Source organism: Cloeon dipterum, chromosome 3 (assembly GCF_949628265.1).
Source record: "Cloeon dipterum chromosome 3, ieCloDipt1.1, whole genome shotgun sequence".
NCBI lineage: Eukaryota > Metazoa > Arthropoda > Insecta > Ephemeroptera > Baetidae > Cloeon > Cloeon dipterum.
Genome location: NC_088788.1, coordinates 18,096,551 through 18,111,792, shown reverse-complemented (window position 1 = coordinate 18,111,792; position 15,242 = coordinate 18,096,551). Strand labels below are relative to the sequence as shown.

Genomic DNA, 15,242 nt, shown 5'->3' with positions numbered 1-15,242 from the left:
TGGGCCACCGCTTTTCGGTGTGGCGCAGCTCTCCGCCGGCCGCCAACCCAAACAAACGACGACGCGACCTTTCCACACCCCGCAGCCCTTGGCCCCGGGAGGCCCCATGACCCGAGCCCCGCCCGACGCACGGACTCGGGGGAAGGGGGCGGTGGACGGAGGGACTCTGGACGCGGCTCGGGGCTTTTCGGGCACGAATGCACGTATATCGTGCGGCGTCAGCTGAGTGCGTGAACCAGCTGGGAACGACGGCGGCGGCGGCCGACGGACGGAGCGAGCGCCCTCCCGATCGATGTAGGCCCTCCCTGGCTCAGCCAGCCGAGCTGCGGGCGTCTCCGCCGCCTCTGCCGCCGTCGCCGCCAATACTCTCTCTTGGCCCCATCTCACTGCCCCCGACCCACCGAAACGAAACCCGCTCTGTTTGGCAGCCAGGCGAAAAGCCCGAATACACTTCCGCCCGCGCAACCTCACAGGGATCTGTAAGGTTGGAAATTTAAGGTTATTGCGCGAAAAAACTGCTGTTTTTTTCACCAATTTTTCTTGGTGATTTCCTTGCCAGTAAAATCACATTTTGGGATGTTCCAGTTCCTTAACATACTTAAAACTAACTTCTACGTAATAATAACTTCAAGGTACAATTCATTTGGTTTCTTTCGTGAGTTTCAATCATTTTCGACAAAAATTTATCACAAACGGGAAGTTTTCCTTTTTAACAAAATTTCCCAGTCTAACTTATTTACAAAAAAAAAACTAACTCGGCCTTCAACCATCAGTTTTTGATGACAAGACTAACAAATTTGAAGAGACACGTTAATTGTGATTCGAAGCCTTATTGTGTGATTATCACTTTGAAAATCTAGTAACGGCTAAAAAGTAATAAATCTCAACGTGAATTTTACTTTTTTACTCAATTTCGAGAACCATCCGGTTTGAATAAGAAACTTTTTAATCTATAGAGAGATTGTAAATTTTCGCAGAAAAATCTGAGACGCACCAAAAGCGGGACCGTTTTCCGCGTTTGTAAGGTGTTTATTTGGTCTAGTGAGCAATTTAGACGATTTTGAAATCCCTATTCGTGATTTTAAATACGTCTCAAAAGTCTTAAAATTACACGATTCGTCATAAATTGTCAAAAATTCAATCAGACGCACAGAAGAAACCTGTCAGCTTTGCAGTTTTTCCAGGAGGTCTCTAACTTGTTTCCTGGTGAAAGTAGTTATGAGGGAATCGAAGAATGCATTAGAAACAGGAAACTGACATTTCTTGGGTGTGAAGGGAAAATTGAAAGGTCACTAGTGCGTGATATTATCATGCCTCTTATGTGCCGTCTGAAAATTAATTGGATCAAGTGGTCTGAGGTGGAGTTCCTGTCACTCATCGTCAGAAACCTAGCAGATAGATGAAAGTGATATTCGCCAAAGCGCACTCGCTTGTGGCTCGCTTAGTGATAATGAGTTAGAACATAAAAAAAGCATTTGCAGCTATTTGATGTACAGTAAAATGATGGGTGAAACTTGCACTAGAAAGAACAGTCAATTTACAAATAAACTCTAATCCATTTATTTTTATCTCATCATATTATTTATTCTGATTATGTGTTAGAAAACGAATTTTAGATGACGAATAACCCGCAATCTCTCATAATCTTCAAACTGCATTCTCTACACAGCATCAAACTTTGTAGAGCTGAACTGAAAAAATCTAAAACACCATTTCTAACTTAAATTTAAATATTATTTAATAATTATGTTAAAGCTAATATTTATCCCGGAGCTCCGTTTCATAAAAAAAAGTTTGCTCTGTCTCCCTTTTGAAAATCATGGTTCTTTCCATCAGATGGTAAGTTTTACCTCGTTATTTGCACTCCGTTGGATAGATCCAACAACAGGATTTGAAATCAAGCCAAAAACGTGGGCTATAGATAAAAGTTAAATTTTTAATAAATTGGGCCATATCTGAGACTCAATTTTTGCTTCTTTGTAGATGAAATTTTAATCAGATTAATCAGATTTAATCACAAAAGATTTTATGGACCACTTGCTGGAGCCAATATTGCAGAGTGTTTTTAATGGTTTTCCAGTAGATATCTACTTAATTATTTGTTTCGAATTTCTTTCATTTCGAGATCCATGATCCTACAAGAGTCGATTATTTGCTTGTTGACTTGATACAAGGTGCAAAATGCCCCATATTTATGCATGAGGCGAAATAATTCAGTGACGAACGAATTCATCAATCTTGGAGAGCTTCGGGGGTTCAACCTGGTGCACCCTTCATCCATTATACGTTGCTTATCCGCTCGGCATCAAAGTCTAAACGAGACATAATTTGCCTCGTGATATTTTTTATCTCGGGAAAGCAGCTCGTCGGAACAACACGTTAGCCATATTTGCTCGAGATAAAGAAGCACGGGGGTGAAGTGGTGCGCGCGGTCTGGTGTTGCACAAGCGGCCGCACGCGTGCCGAGCTAGCGACGGGCAGGCGGAGGCGGGCCTTTTTTATTCACTCTCTCGTCGCCCCCCGTCGGTGCTTCATATTAATGGATCGACCTACGGCACGCTGTTCGACACGCGGCTGCTGCTTTCGGGAGGTCACGACACCCCGACCAACAAATTGCATTCGCAAGAACAACGCCGCCGAGAACCCCCCGTCGCGGGTGTTAGTCTTTTTGTGTGTCACAACGCGGCGTCGAGCGCGCAAAACAAAATACACACATGGTGCCGCGCGGCCAGCAACGAATAAAAAGCAACGGCCGCTTCAGACGCTTCGAGTGGCCAATTATTTTATTGAGACCCTGCCGCAATCACGTGCACAACGGGAGTGTCAAATTTTCTCCAAGTGATTTTTCGCTCACGGTGCGGCTGACCGACACGGGAAACAGATTTTGCCGATGCCCTCATTTTAAGCTTTTCACTTTTTACATGAGGCAAACACCGCTCCTTCTTTCCAGTTAACTTGTTAAAACAGCTTAAAATTTAATAATTGTTTTCAAAAGAAATTGAATTCAGGCGATCATCCGTTTTTATTCTGAACTTCCAATCGTCACGAAACCATCAAATGAGCACAAAGCTATTGGAACCGGAACCGTAATAATTAAATCTTCTTAACTATCGTTGAAATTGGCTTTAAATTCCTGCTTGATTGCTATATTTTAGTTTTGCGTGATAATTTTTTTAAGTCGACGGAGAAGTTTTCATCCCAAAAATATTTTGCAGATTTGCAATCCAAAAATGTTTCTTGTGTTTTCAAAAAGTCTGTTTCGTGACATTTGTAGATTCAAATTTAGACCTATGAAGCAATTTTTTTCTTCATCAGTTTTGTCTCCTCTAATAGGTGTGAATTATATGTCAAAAATTCAATAACCGTTTTAAAAACATAGGTCACTAGATATAAAAACGTATGAAATTCTCAGCCATGCTAATCCCCAAATATTTTATTCTGTCCTGCTGAGGTTGGTACCGCCTCTTTTTTTATTTAATAGTCATTTCAAATTGAGAATAGTATTGTAATAAAAGTGCGAGAAAACGCCTGTCATTTAATCTAAAATTTCCTGCAAATCCTGTTTTTTTTTTTTTTTTTTAAGGAATAGCTCCTGTAAGAAAAATTTTAACGAACCAATTTGAGCTTGCTGTGACCTTTCAGCGAGTTAATTCCCCCACATAGTTAATCATCCATAATGAATCCGAAGGATTCGGAGCCCGAGTTTACAAAATAATTAACGGCAACCACAGGCGGGCAAAGTTTTTTTCCTTCTCGGCGCACGCACGGACGTAGGAAAATAAACGAGTGCAGGCAGGCATCATTAATCTCGGCGAGCCAATTTCGCAATTATTCAAGCCGGGCACTCAATTTAGAGCGCGCCGGACGATAAGTAATGATTTCATCACGGCTGCACTCATGACCACTGGTGTTGCAAAGACGAGGTGTGACGAAATCGTGAGGAAAATGGAAACTTTCGTTGCGAACGGCCGGACACATTTCAATTGGCTCGAAAGGAGCACTCGGCGGGTGCGAGCTCACGCACAAACGTCAGCCGCTCTCGCGAGCCTCATTTAAGAGTTTTGCGGTGGTGCATCCCTGCTCTCGCAAAACTGTTGAATGTGACTCTCTCAAACTGACTCGGTGCTCGCAGTGGCGCGCGCTGGGTGCTGTTTGCACAGCCGCTTGCAAATGAGACTTTTCCGTCGAGCTTCAAGTATCGATTTCACTCTCGCGCGCACCGACTTCCAAATTAAGTCTGCTGGAAAATTGCTTATCTGATGATGCTGAAAATCCGGCAACAAATTTAGATTTCGCGAAACACGCGCGCCTCCCGGGCCTCCGTGTCTTTTGCATTATGTCGCGGCGCAACCGACAACAAACTTTGCCGACCTTTTGTCGTTCTGCGTGGGTATTTCGGCAAGGTTGACTCTATTAATAGCATTTCCCCGGTACGAAAGTTTGTACAGGAGAAGTCCGTCCGTCTCTAAGTACATATTTCTGGAACGTTTGCGGCTCTCGGTGACATTCAAACAAATAGTGTATGAGCTGCGATCTACCTGCAATCTGTCGTAACTTTTAATGAGCTTCAAAATAACTCGGTTCATTTGTTTTTAACACAAATTAAAAGAAAAAAATATCTCGCACATACTCGTAATGGATAGTAGTTAATTCAGCCTCTCGGGTCTTATCAGAGGTACTTACCTGTTAAACATCATTAATTGCAGAAGTTTCTTAATCACCACCTGGTGGAATCGGTAAACTACTTTCTGTTTGCTGAATAAATCAAACCAGATAATCACGAATTATAAGTGCCATTCACCCTCTCTACGTTGCAAGTCCCTTTTTTCCTAAAAAATTGTCTTTAACGCTGATTTTTTAATTAAATAGAACGCAATCGTTTCGTAGTTTGCGCTCATGCGGATTGAACCAAAGATAATATCCTATCTCCACTTGGCGTCACCGGATCGTGCGACCCCGGCCCAACTTCCTCGCTCGCTCTCTCCTTGGGTTTCTGGACGCAAATTTCCTGCGTGTGAATCATCCCTCTGAATGGGATCCAACTCGCCGTTCTGATAATGATTATGATGGCACCCTCCAAATTTATATGAACTGCGCGTTTCGCGCTCCACTGGCAGTACACCAACCATGTTGCCCGCGCTATTTTTAGACCGGGCATAGAGCGCGCGCGTTCGTTCACTCATAATGTGTATAAATCCATCCTGGCTGGCTGACTCGGCGTGCGTGTGCGTTTGCGATGAGGGCCCACAGGCATGACGACCGAGTTGATGAATATTTTGTCTGCCTAAGGCGGACAAAAATTGATTTGTCCTGCTGCTCAGTCCAATTACTCAAATGGGCACCGTTCCCGTCGCTCTCCTGCCCTTCAATGGAACCGCCGGCCGACGCACTTTGCGGGCTTTGATTCGCACCTTTTCCCCGCCCGCCAAAAGCCTTCGGGGAAGTTGGCCGCTTTTTGCTTTACTTCCTGGTTCCGCGTCAAGTAAACTTTACCCTTCCATGTTCTTTTATGAAAATCTTGTTTACCCGCCCTAGCAGGATAATAATGCTGATTTCCCTCTTCCTCAATTCATACGATTATTTTTGTACAAACATTCTTGTCAGCAGATATGGTGCCAGAGATAAAATGAGAGCATTTCATCTGTTTTTCTACGCTCTTTAGATGTAGATAAAACAGTCAAACCCTCATTGGTAATTCACAATCGCTCTTTTGTTCACTCACAAAATTCCTCTTTTTTATTTAACGAGTTTATACGAACATATATTTACATAAATATCCACCATCAGGGAGATCATTGAACGTCTTTTTCACACATAAATGAACTTTTTCGTGATCTAGATCTTTGTTTGTTCTTCTGTTAATGATTTGTATAGTTTTACCTAACACTTAAAAAATATTTATCGCTAAATTTAATCTTTGTTTGGTTGATTCAAAAATTTGAGGAACTTGTTTTGTAAACTTGACTTTTAAAATATTTTCTTAACACACGAAATCGATGAGATAAAAGTGCATCAATAGACTCTCAGGCATTTAATTTTTATTTAATGGTTTGAACAGCCAATCTTGTAATGACAATTTTGAAGCAAACGAGATTTCCCAGAGTCATATTAGTTGCAAAGATGCAAAGGGTACTGAGTTGTCACCAGCTTTTCAAAGAGAAAAAATGAAGTGAAAACTCTTGTGCAAATACCAAGGATCATCAACCGCACGCTCAGGATCGTGATTAGGCCCGAGGTGCGAATTGCAGAATGTCACGACGTGCAGACCGCAGAGAGAGAGGCTCCATTTTTATAATCGAAGCGGCGTGGGCTTCCCTAATTAATGGAGTTAAAAATCGCACCGAGTCACGAAAGTCTATTTCGGACGTTTGCCGGGTATTTCGGGCGACACTTCTTTTCAGCGGCTGCTGACCAAGCAGCAAGCGAGCGAGCGGCCGAGTGTGATTTGCGTGCGAAAACACAGCATTCGCCCCGATACATATGCAACCAATTGATCGCACTCACCGAGTGCACGCACAAGTGCTATTTTTACCCCTTTCATCCCCATGCGGCGGTGGCGACGCGCCCGCCAGCACTTGTATTTATTCGTGCTGCCGGATATATTTAAAGACTTGTTTGCTCCATAGTTAGTGTCGTCATTTACACACACAAAAACACGGGCTTCGCACCACCTCGTCAACTTGTTGACGTCAATTTTCGAATGTGTCCTCCAGCCGAGGAGGCCGGCTTTATTTTATTGCAAGGTGGGATCAACACCGCGCCACCGCCGCCAGTTAGTTCTTCCAAAAATAAAAAAGAGCAGTGCGCGTATGATCCCGACCCGGAGCTGAAAAATACGCTTGCCCAAAATAACGCCCGCCTCCATTGTGCCCACTTGATTTCAGTCCCATCAGGCCGGAATGACGAGAGGGATTGGACCACGGATCGAGTTCCCCTCGCGTCTACTTGTGGTCTGACAATGGGCTCAATTCCATGCTGACCCAAACGCCGAATATTTGACTCCAGAAAAGGGGACCTTGCGGTTTAATTTCACTTTTAGAAATAATAATTTGCATTGCTGGCTTTAGTTGAGATGATTTTTTTAAACTTTCCAAGGAAGAAAAGATTAAAAAACAAGCTACACAGCCGAAATTCAGTTAATGATAAATTTCTCGAAAATTATCATCGCTTGACGGTTTTTCCTGGCAAACATTGATTCCTCTAGACAAGATCTTCTCAACTCATGACGGGGAAACTCCTTGATTTTTTTAATCACAAGGAACTCAAATCCTTTAGGCTCGGTTCATGCATTGATCATAAGGGTTTTAAATTGCTTTGCTTTGAATTTAAGGAATTTAATTAAAATTAAAAAAACAAAACGCACTTAAAAACTCTTGAAACCCATTTACATTGTGGCTTTATTGCGGTGCGATTTCGATTGCAGGCATTCCTACCGGACGCAAGCCATACCCTCGGTGTATATATTTTCAGCCTGAACGGTAATGCAACCTCGTCTGCACTGCAAAGGTTGCGTAACAAGGGTCGGTCGGATGCCGATGAAATCCGGCAGAGAACAATCTGCGTTTCATGAGCCTCGTGTAATTGGTATTTATATGTAGCAGCGCGCGCCAGTGGCACAATGGTTTCGTGTCGCGCTTATTCATTGACATAACATTCGCTCATTAGCATGCACGGCGTCACCTTTTCGATATTGAACCGAAATACCGACATGACGCAGCCCACGCACCAAAATAAAGTGCGCATTAATTGAATTGTACGCTACGAATTACTTGCGGACCCGCACTCTCAAACTCAAAGGCTGATTCGCGTGATATGTGGGTGATTCGATTATTTTCTCTCTCACATCCGCATTGCTTATTGAGCTTTGATTTTCAATTTGAGTGAGGCTTAAAAAATCTGGATATCTAGAAAGGCTATTTGCTCATGACTAATTTGTTACAATACAAACAACAGTTCTGTTCATAACTGTGGTTTTTTCCCTTTGCAAGTAAATTTGCAAGCCGAGTGGTAACAGCAAAAAGACAAATGCCAAGTTATATGCTCCAATTGGGTTGTAGTGTTGGTGATACTGGAGATGATGTAAATGTCAAGTGAGGATTATTTGATAAAGTTGGCTGAAAAAAGTTCTATAGAAGACCACCCACTATGAAACTGCTGGTTAAGGTCACTTTGCCAAATGCGCGGGCGTCATTTCAATGAAACGAAACAAAGGTCAAACAGTGCCTTGTTTTTGTGGTACCTGCAGAGTTTAAAATATGATCACGTAAATTATGGCTGAATACATCTATCAAATGAAGCAAGAGTGACACATGCGAATATTTGTAAGGAGTGTCAAATAAGAAAATAAGTCCCTAGAAGGAGTGAGATTCTGCAGCCAGTATTGATAAAATAAAATTAAAACTTGTGCAGAGATTGATTACTACAATTGATCCATGACTACGGGTTGTTATTATTATCTGCACATATTTACTATTATTCAAATAGGGGGCTCAACAATCAAGGGAAAATTTATCATTCCATCCAAAGATTTATTTCCTTATTTACTATCTCTAACATTTTTTATATCGGCCTAGTCTATACTTCATTAATTCCCTTACAGGTTTTGGCTGAATTTATGCACATGAAAATATGAAAGTCATTCAAAACAAAATTTTAAATAAGAAAAAACCCATCAAGAGATAACATACAGGTTTAGCTGGAGAATGAAATATATATATTTTTTCTTAGAGATGAACAAAGTGGAAAGATGGAAATACAAACAGCGTCTCCACTTAATTGCTGCCGCATTTTCCGAATGATCCAATTATCTGTCGTTCGGTGCTCAATTTTTGCGCGCGCGTCTCCCGCAATCGAGAAAGCGCCGGAGTGCGTGCAGCAGCCGGCTCGCGGAGCAAGCGAGCGACCGGAACGGCTGGCTGGCTGGCTGTTCGCGAATCTTAATGAGCTAGTCGCCGGGAAGATAAACAAATTAAGCCTCGCTCTTCCCCGGAGAGGGGTTAACCCGGCTGCGTGAGTCGACGAGTCGGTTGAATCATCCGTCGAACGGAGAACGGACTGCCTTTCCTCTCTCGGATAATGTTTGTTCAGTGACGGAGTGCGAAAGAGGGCCGTTCGCCCTTTTATGTAGAGTGAAATGCTCGTCGTGTTGCCCTTCTGCTAAATATTCGCGGCAACTGTAAACACAAATACACGAAAATAGAGTGGTGAATTTCAAATTAACTCGAGTGCGTGCTAAAAATAATCGCCGCCCCAACACCACCGAGAGCAAATCTCTCTCTCTCTCTCTCTCTCTCTCTCACACACACACACACACACACACACACACTTTTCCTCTACCGCAATAGATTCTCTCTCGCACTTGGTTGCTGTGCAATGTGGTTTTGCTCGCCGCGTCGTTTGTACATTACTTGCACACGTACGAGACGCACGCCGGCCGCGTTCGTTGGTTTATGCGCCCGTGCGATTCCTCGTTCAAAGGGTTGGTGTGTTTGTTGTTGCTCTCTGCCCTCGACACTTTGTGCAACGTCTGAATCCTTTTCAAAATGACCAGAAATGGACAGCCCTGGCGGCTTTCAAGCGTTGCACGTGAATCTGATGAGTAGTGGCTCAGGGGAGTGAAAATTTCGATATTTAACTCTAAAAAGGGCAAAAGTCCGATAGCGATAATGTCTTAAGTATTGTTTTGTCTCCATGCAGATGAAAAAATAAATTTTTTAAAAAGAATACAAAATTTTAAATATTTATTGAAAATTCTTTCAGTTTACAGAGTTAACGTCAGGCTAATTAGTAAATAAGGTAATCAGGGTAGATTAAAAAATGTTAGTTTATTTTAAAATATGGAAAGGGTGTTAAATAAGTCTTTTAAGTTTTTTATTCCTATTTTTTGGGTTGACGCATCAGATGTAAACCTCTTCCTTGGTTTAGCAATTTCCACCTGATCCATTTTTGTACCATGCCAAGAAAGACCTGATCCCAGAAATGTCCTCTAAAATATTTAATTTTTAAATGAGGAACTCTTGTGAATAACTAAATTAATTGATTGTTTAGAGTCTTATTTAGCTTATTTCCAGGGATCGGTTTCCTCAAATTTTTGTCAAAGGCTTGTGAAATGGTAATACGAGTTCTGCAATCTCAAAAATACTTATGCTGATGGGCACAGGGAGTCAGAAATGATGATCTCATACATGTCATGACATTGTGTTAAAATTAAACATCAATTCAAGTCAACAACCTGCGAAATGAGTCATCCCTTTTGCATTTTTTGAGCCGAGACGGCGCTGCTATGCGCACACTGGAATCGAAATCATGTCAAGATCTCGCCCTTCCTCATTTAATCGAGTATTTTTAGCAGGCGCGGCAGGAAGAGGTCAGATTTCAGTTTCGCTGGCATTCGAATTACACGGACGCATTTTCGAAAATAAACACGTGACGAGTCCACGCAAATCGAAAGCAGCACGTCAGATAGAAATAAATAATTTGGTTTTTCGTGCGCCCGAATTATACCAGTTGCGCACGGTGCAAAAACAAACTGTGCTCGTGTTTCGCAACGGATAATTAGGCAGCAGACACTTGTACGTTTTCGAAAAAGCATAGAGGCGCGCAAAATGTAGAGGATTGTGCGCGAGACGGGCCGATTACTCGGTGAGCGGGCAGCGGGCGGGCGTGCAGGCGGGCAGGCGACCCTTTCTCCAGCAACTAATAAGTAAGCGTGCACATAACGAGCAGAGCAAACGGACGGGCGCTTCCTTTTGTTTATTGGCACACTCGAGGTCAGCCGTGGCACAGTACACGGTCGCGGGGATGAATATTGGATGAAGCAGTGTGTGCCGGGGCTCCGGTTTATGTGCACACTCTCTCTCTCCGCGGCCCAATATGTGCACAGTGTGTATGCAAACATGCACGACAGCAGCGACGAGACCGGTGCTTCGGTTGACCACACGCCGAGTCATTTTTAGCTGCCACACACTGCGTGAGTCTGTATGCCAGACGCAAATTATATGATGAGCCGGCTCGTTCGTTCATTCGGCAGTCCGATGGATATGTGTGGACGAAGGCGCGCCGCCGAGTCAGTGAGTGAGTGAGGGCCACGCTCTCTATTTCTCTCTCTGCACAACAGACAGATCGATAAGTGTAACGAGTCACTCGGCATGAAACGCTCTCGGTGCGCACAGCAGCCTCTCTCTCTCTCTCTCTCTCTCTCTCTTTCTCTCCGCCTCACAGTCGGCCCAGAACCTGCTCTTCCCAGGTGCAGTCTGCCTGCCGACTTGCACCAGTTACCCGACGGAAGGGTTTTTTAAATTATACTTTAATTTATAAAACGGTTAAAGTCCAGTTTATTCAAAAGAGGAGTATCAGCTCTTTTTATGCTTTGTATGCTTTTTTATGTTTTGACACGCATACGATTTAATTTTAAGGACAAATGTATAAAAATCATAAAAATTGCCTGACATGAATGAGAAATAGAAAATATAATCTTCAGTTACAGAGGTTGTTTTTTTTTAAATTATGGGTCATTAAAAAACTATACTATATGAGAACAAGAGCAAGAAACTGATCTCCAATAGATTGCACTTAAAATGTTTTAAATTAATCATTAGTTAATCGATTTTATTTTAACTAGACGATGCGCTAAAACCCTAAGAGTTCTGAATGAGGTTTACACAAAAACCATTTTCGGGCCTATATGTTTCACTTCTTTTTTGTCATTTAAGATCTCTTAGCTAGCAAGGAAGCTGTCACAGTATTGTCGTCATATAAAAAGAGGTGGAATTGCATCAAAATTGTAAAGCCGTTGGCACTATCTATTAGTAGCTTAAATTTCTAAGGGGGCTTCGCACATATGGTTAATTTTGTAATTAACCTGTTTACGCAACAAAGCACAAGTTGCAACAGCCATATCAAAATCCATCTCCATCCATCTTAGGAAATGCAGAAGCCACCCTGCTTCGTTCATTAATTAAAATTGGCCAACACGGATATACAGCAGGATGCTGGCTGGCTAGAAGCTTGCTGTCGCGTCAATCTTAAGCTTGCGTGCGCATCAATCTCGATAATTATACCGCGCTCATCTGCGAGTGCCATTAATTTTCATTACGGGCCGAGCGGATTTGTAACTTTTTTTCCTGCTCGTCCGTGAATTATGAATCGGCCGGCGACCGTTCGTGATCGCCACGAAAACGATTGTCCGCGCGCGCTGAACGCACGCAGAGATACTCACTTGACGTCAGCCAGACATGTGATGTCGTGTGTGCTGTGCGCGCTCCGTTTTATGAGTTGCACAAAAGGACGATCGCGCGCATCGATGACGAGGATAATATTGTTAAAAGCTTTTATTTACATCATCGCTCCAGCCGATGCGTCGGTTCACGTGAATTTTTCCTTCTGTTCAGACGCAATTCGTGTTCCGGGAAGATTTATGGCCCGATTCTATCGGTGCTGACAACGACTTTGCCAATATTCGCTCTTGTCCACGTCGTCGGCGGTCGCCACTGCACACACGAAACAGACATGCGAGCACTTAGCGCCAGACGATTTCCTATAGTTTTATTATAATGAGGAATAACTTTTGTCCTTTAACTAGTTTGATGGAGATCTGATAATATAATTATTCAGAGGAAAGTGTAATTATTCCTAATTACTGTTTTTAATAGATGTTATGGTTTGATCGTTTAACAAGAAACCCCAATTTTCTGAGAATTTACAGAGAACTGATACTGCAAAATCCTTAGTCAATTCATAAAATATTCGGTAACGATTATACTTGAAATCTTATTATGTTTCCCGCAACAAAGATTTTCCCAAAAATTGGCATGCACCGTTGGATAGATCTCGAAATCTGCCAAGAAATTGTGGTCAAGCTCTCTAAATTTAGCAGAAAATTAGCAAAATTTGATTTTAAACCATAGCAAGGTCCTCTTTTGATTACTGTACCTAGTAGAACAAATTGTTAAGCTAACAACTGCTTATCGTTGCCAACAATTTTTTACAAATGTTGGTCTGCATCAGTCCACTTTAAGCCTGTTAATAAAGAGAAAAGTGCCAGACCGGCCCTCAAGACTCGTTACATTTTCATGCATTTAATAGGTCTCAGCCGCTTAATTTCTCCGAACAAATAAATATTTTGTTGCGGTCGAACACACGTGACGTTTAGGATGTGGCCCCGATTGCTCTCTGTGAAAATAGAACCTTTCCAATTATGATCGAAAACGACCTTAAAACATTACATTCATCGCTTCAAGTGATGTCATTACGCTATTGCCAAACCTCAGGGTGCGGAGGCTGCGTGGACTGAATAAGCTAAATAATGTGAAACCGAAATCACGGAGGTCAGGTGTGGCTGTCAGCGAATTCCATCATCAATAATAACTGTGCGTTTGAGCGTACGTATGAACACACAGCTCAAGAGGCTCCATTTTTACAAGGCCTTGCCAGTTGCCTGATCAGCCTATGGCAGCTGCGTATCACGTAATCGCGCTTGTTTATTTTTACGCCGCAGTTACATGCTGCCCGGCTAATTTAAATTGTTTCATATGGAGATGGAGAGTGTATCTCGCTGCATGAGTGCGCAACGTAATCAATCACACTATGCTGATCAAGAATAGCATTGCCGGACGGTGTAGTTGGTTTTTCTCTTTTAATTGAGGCTTTTCCATTGTGTGTTGTTGGGGGACAATGCTTTATATTATCTAACATCTGGGTATCTGGGTGATCCAGAGAACTTGTGAATTTTGAACAAAATAAAAATGAATATTAAAAAATTGAAAGAAATCACGTTTATGCTTTTCAAAACACAGTTTATTTATTTTTAATTTAGGTAAATTTACAGCTCCCCAGGCAGTGATAGCGTAATTTAAATATGAATTGGGTGAATTCAAAACCACGATCAGTGTAGCATTGTTATGGCAATCGTGCAATCACCGCTGTAGCTATTACTATTTTAATAATCAATTTTTTATTAATTTCTTGCGCGAAGACATGGAATTTTTACAAATATTATTGCATTTTTTGTATCCTCAAAATTTTGGTACCTAAAACTATTTACCTCGCCTTTAGCGCTTCCTAAATTTTTCTGCCTCCTGCAAATCAAGAGAAATTTTGATTAAATAAAAGGGTGGAAACTTAGAAACTTACACTTCCGAATATTTTGAACTCCTATCCAATAGAAAAACTACAATATTTTCTATTATTTATTTTGTATTGTCAAACGTTGACTGTGAAACTCGTCAACAAATGTATAAAAAAATACAATGGTTGTGTGTGTACGGTACGGTTTCGAGCGCGCGAATTCCAGCGGCGTGCACGCAGATTCCGGAGGTGGGTGTCGTCGAGCGTCGTCGTCGGTGGCTCTGTTCGCATGCAAAACCGGGCACGCCGCGAGTTGTGAGAGAGAGGCTTGTTAAAAACGCCACCCTCTCGCTTTGCTCACCCGCCCGCCCGCCCGCCTTGCCGCCGCCTCACACCCACGCAGCAGCCCCAATACATTTCCCACCCCCGCGCGCGTGTGACGGTTTGATTTGGCTGAGCCTGGGTGTGTGACGTCACGCGGTGCGAATGCACCATCTGAACTTCAGGACCGCACAATGGCGCGCGCTCTCTCTCTCTCTCTCTCTCTCTCTCTCTCTCTCTCTCTCTCTCTCTCTCTCTCTCTCTCTCTCTCTCTCTCTCACTCTGGTCCGACCGTGGCCTCCACTCGCCCGGCCGCCCACCCACCCACCCCTCGGCTCAACCCCCGCTCGCCCCCGCCCACCCACCGAGCCGAGCAATTCGAAGGCGTGCTCGCCAATTAATTGTTTGTCGTTTTTTCGCGCCAACTGCTCGAGAGCTAGTTTGCTCGAAATAGCAAATAATTGAATTCTCTCGATTTCTTTTCTTCGATCAGATGGCCACTTTTGGACACACTTCTTGGGTGGCATATATTTTAGCTATCTCCCGGCTGGAAAATATATTTATGTTTATAAAATAATTTTGGATAACATTGAAACGTATTAAAAATATTCTTTTAAAAAATCAATTTTATATACCTGTTTTTTTCATTCTGTCAGGAATCTTTAGTGTATCGAAAATAAAAAAAAAATAAAATACATATAATTAGAAATTTCACAAAATATTCCAATTATTTCAGAAACTTTAAAGAGGGCACAGGATCAGATACATACGAAATTTTAATAACGGTGGAGAGAAATAAGCATAATGCAACTGAATTTTAATGATCGAGTTGCCTGCACTGAAAATTAAAAAAATAA

At 42.5% G+C, this 15,242-nt stretch overlaps 1 protein-coding gene across 1 annotated transcript in view; it reads left to right on the top strand.

Moving 5' to 3' along the window:
• Galphas (G protein alpha s subunit) overlaps positions 1 to 15,242 on the top strand; it is a 50,829-nt gene that overhangs the window by 27,109 nt on the left and 8,478 nt on the right. The gene's annotated exons all lie outside the window — the stretch shown is intronic.